Source organism: Bison bison, unplaced genomic scaffold, assembly GCF_000754665.1.
Source record: "Bison bison bison isolate TAMUID 2011002044 unplaced genomic scaffold, Bison_UMD1.0 scf7180017864103, whole genome shotgun sequence".
Taxonomy (NCBI): Eukaryota; Metazoa; Chordata; class Mammalia; order Artiodactyla; family Bovidae; genus Bison; species Bison bison.
In genome coordinates, this window is record NW_011494675.1 from 240702 (window position 1) to 245774 (window position 5073).

Sequence of the window (5073 nt, forward strand, 5' to 3'; positions counted from 1 at the left end):
TTCCTGATAACTACAAGAATGAGCTGCCAATAATATATTTTTATGTAATGTTGCAAATATTTAACTTATATGCAGAGTACATCATGAGAAATGCTGGGCTAGATGAAGCACAAGCTGGAATCAAGATTGCTGGGAGAAATATCAATAACCTCAGATATGCAGATGACACCACACTTATGGCAGAAAGTGAAGAAGAACTAAGGAGCCTTTTGATGAGAGTGAAAAGGAGAGTGAAAAACTTGGCTTAAAACTCAACATTCAGAAAACTAAGATCATGGCATCTGGTCCCATCACTTCATGGCAAATAGATGGGGAACCAATGAAAACAGTGATAGACTTTATTTTGGGGGGCTCCAAAATCACTGCAGATGGTGACTGCAGTCATGAAATTAAAAGACACTTGCTCACTGGAGGAAAAATTATGGTCAACCTAGACAGTATATTAAAAAGCAGAGACATTGCTTTGCCAACAAAGGTCCGTCTAGTCAATGCTTTGGTTTTTCCAATAGTCATGTATGGATGAGAGCTAACTATAAAGAAATCTGAGTGCTGGAGATTTGATGCTTTTGAACTGTGGTGTTGCAGAAGACTCTTGAGAATCCCTTGGATTGCAAAGAGATCCAACAAGTCCATCCCAAATAAATCAGTCCTGAATATTCATTGGAAGGACTTATGCTGAAGCTGAAACTCCAATACTTTGGCCACCTGATGCGAAGAACTGACTCATTTGAAAAGACCCTGATGCTTGAAGATTGAAGAAAGATTGAAGAGGGGAGGAGAAGGGAATGACAGAGGATGAGATCATTAGATGGCATCACCGACTTGATCGACATGAGTTTGAGCAAGCTCCCGGGATTGGTGATGGACAGGGAGGCCTGGCGTGCTGCAGATCATGGAGTCACAAAGAATCAGACACGACTGAGTGACTGAACTGAACTGAACTGATTTTGGCATGGTGAGGGATTTTTTTTTCTGAATTACATCATCAACAAATTTAATTTTATTGCATCATGTTCTAATTTAAACCAATCACTGTAGCTATTTGTTCTTTTTGTTTATTGATATTTAATTCACATATCATAAAACTGCCATTTAAAGTAGATAATTCTATGATTTTAAAAAATAGATTTATAAAGTTATGATTATCCAATTTCGGAATGGGGAATGGGAAAATATTTTTGAACAGGAAAATTTTTCAACAAAATGCCTGAAAACCTGCTTACTTTACTTTGGAAGATTATGCTGAGAAAAAAGTTAATTGAAATACACTTTGAAAGATTCAGAATTCTTTTGAGTAAAGGGAATATCCAAAGTAAACATATAACTACATCATTCTACAATTAAATTTATTATATTTGCTAATTGATCATGAATGCTATGATAATAAATGGTTTTCAATTGTTTTGCTAAGAAAAAAGAGCAGATGGAATAAGGACAGTAGGAAAGAAAATATATTGTTTCCTCACCAGTTAAAAATAATTAGCATGCTCTTTTTTCTCAGGTAGGGTGGTTTAAAAAAATTTTTTAAAGGATGTGGGTGGTTGTATTATTAGAATTATCTCCTCTGCAAAGAGGAGAAACCAACCCTAGCCAGCACTAAGATGGAGATAGGGAGAGAGAGGAGTGGTGGGGGAGAGGGAGGGTGAGGGAGGGAAAACTTGAGAGATTTACTATAAAGAGATCATTTCAGTTCAATTCAGCTCAGTCGTGTCTGACTCTTTGCAACCCCATGAATTGCAGCACGCCAGGCCTCCCTGTCCATCACCAACTCCCAGAGTTCACTCAGACTCACATCCATCGAATCGGTGATGCCATCTAGCCACTGGAATAGGATGCCTATAGCATCCTAATGAACCAAAGAAATATTTGGAACCATTTTTCTCTATTTACTGACTAGCTTTCTCTGTTTCCCAAGCCACATGGTAGAAAATCTAGCTGCTAAAATATCCCCAGTTTTTACTAGCCTATACATATCCAATCACCTGGTAAAAGAATTTTCTGATTCCCAAGGATTGGAACTGGCCCAGTTTGGGATAGTTGTTCATAGTAGAACAAATCTGTCAGTGATAATTTATAGATTTCAGGGGCAAGAAGAACAGGAAAGGGTTCCCATAAGACGAGAAATTTGGGCAATCAAGTAGATTTTCATTACAGTAATCTTTGTGGTATCATTCATCTAAATTCTTCAAGCTAGGCTTCAGCAGTACGTGAACTGAAAAATTGCAGATGTGCAAGCTGGTTTTAGAAAAGGCAGAGGAACCAGAAATCAGATATCCCACATCCATTGGATCATAGAAAGAGCAAGGATATTTAAAAAATAGTCTACTTCTGCTTCATTGACTACACTAAAGCTTTTGACTGTGTGAATCACAAAAAAACTGGAAAATTCTTAAAGAGATGGGAGTAACAGACCACCTTACTTGTCTTCTGAGAAATCTGTAGGCAGGTCAAGAAGCAATAGTTAGAACAAGGCATGGAGCAATGGACTAGTTCCAAATTGAAAAAGGAGTACGTCAAGGCTGTATATTGTCAACCTGCTTATTTAACTTATATGCAGAGTACATCAGGCAAAATGCCAGGCTGGATGAAGCACAAGCTGGAATCAAGATTGCTGGGAGAATTATCAATAACCTCAGATATGCAGAAGACACCATCCTTACAGGAGAAAGTAAAGGGAAACTAAAGAGCTTCTTGATGAATGTGAAAGAAGAGAGTGAAAAACCTGGTTTAAAATTCAACATCCAAAAACTAAGATCATGGCCACAAGAAAAGAAATATACTCACGGTTTTGTTTGAAAATTACAGTCAACATTTCCAATGTCGAATGTCTATTTTCCAATTTGAAGAAGGAGGGGGCATTTAATCATACATAGTAGAAAGGTATAGAGTCTATTCAACCTAACCTTTCAGTGAACTCCAATGAGACTGATTAGAAAATAGCATTCAGAAGATAAGAAAAACTCTGTTACTGATATACTCTCAGATACCCACAAATTTTCCATCCCAGCATTTAAATAATGAAGAGCTGTTGGGAGTTAAAACCAATGTTTCTGTTATCCAGCTATAGCTAGAAAGAAAACAAAACAAAGCCCTCTTAAGATTTTGCAGAAAGCATTATTTCTGGGATTCTGGTAATAATACCTGAAAATTGGCTTCTTTGGTCACCATTTTGCCTAGAGAGGGTCTAAAAAACATTTTATGAAAAACAAATGGCTAGTAAAATTTTATGTGTACAACTTCATTTATAATAAAATAAATGAAAAATAAAGCAGAAATCATTGGTTTGGTGTGAAATTTGGAAATGAATTTAAGAAAATAATTATTGTTCATTACTGACTGGAATGTGTTAAAATAAACACTATCAGGTTCTGATGATAGGGTGAAAATTGGTACGAACTTTCTAGAGGTAAATTTAACTCTGTATATCAAGTGGATTTTTTAAGGTTTTTTTTTTTTTTAAAGAATTTACCACCCCCCTACCCCCACCACACACACACTCATTATGACACTGTTTCAATAATAAAGATCAAAGAGTAAGAAAAAATTAAAATATCAAGTATGAGAGGATTAAATGGCTAAGTAAATTAAGGTTTAGAACACAATAGAATACTATGAAAGTGCTTTAAATGGTGCACAGATACTAGTATCACTCCATACTTAGAGAAAATTGACAATTCTCAAACGTTCAATAGTACATATAATAAATGTAAATACTTTTTGATAAATGTATGTCCATAAATTAGAGTCTGGACAAAAGCTCTAGTATGGTGTTAGGTGAAAAACAGTAGGATTCAGTTTGTTACTCCCATACACACATGAATATAGAAAACAAAACTAAGTAATTACTCTACCGTTTGAATAATGGCTATCTCCCACATATGGAATTACATAATTTTTTAGAGTTTATTATTTATTTATTTTTATTTTCTAGCTTGTATATCGATCATATGTATTTAGCTTTATAATAAATATGTTGAAGTGCTATTCAGCTGGTCTCTAGGGGTCCACTTTGATAGCACTATTATGGCACCTTCTAGAAAGTAGCAAAGGCTGTCTATCTTTCCAGACCTCTTCTGCCTGACTGTTGAGTTCTAAGTGTTCTTTCCTGACCCCATTCCCTCAGAACCATAGTGCTTTACTGTCTCAGATGCAATCCACTCCTGTATGCCACCCCAATGCTTCTTTCCCCGTGCACCTCATATCAATAATTGTTGTTGTTGTTGTTGTTCAGTCACTAAGTCATGTCTGGCTCTTTGCAACCCCATGGATAATCACACACCAGGCTCCTCTGTCCTCCATTATCCCCCAGAGTTTGCTCATATTCATGTCCACTGAGTCGGTGATGCTATCTAACCATTTCTTCCTCTGCTGCCCCATTCTCCTTTTGCCTTCAATCTTTCCCTGCATCAGGATCTTTCTCAGTGAGTCAGCTCTTCACATAAGGTAGCCAAGATATTGGAGCTTCAGTTTCAGCAACAGTCCTTCCAATGAATATTCAGTGTTGGTTTCCTTTAGAATTGACTTGTTTCATCTCCTTGCTGTCCAAGGGACTCTCAAAAGTCTTCTTCAGCACCACAATTCAAAAACATAAATTCAAAACCATATTAATAATATTGGCTATTTGTTGTTGCTAAGTTGTTAAGTCATGTCCAACTGTTTGTGACCCCATGGACTACAGCACCTCAGACTTCCTTGTCCTTCACTATTTCCTGGAGTTTGCTCAAACTCATGTCCATTGAGTTGGTGATGTCATCCAATCATCTCATCCTACTTATTGAGTATTTATCAAATGTCAGGCACTTGCTTTCACAGGCATTATCTCATATAATGTTTATAATAATACTGTGAGATAGCTACTTATGTGGGGAATTAGAGCTCCAAAATGTTAAGCGATTTCCCTAAGGTCACACAGCTAGAGTGTGACATGACCCGCTTTCAAAACCAAGTCTGTTTTGACTACAGAGGCAAAGTGCTACTGGAAATGACCTGGTCTGCCTGAAAAATTCTTCACTTTCATTATGCAAACCTCTCTAAGGACCCCTCCTCCCTCATTTTGCTGCCCTCAACTGCAGT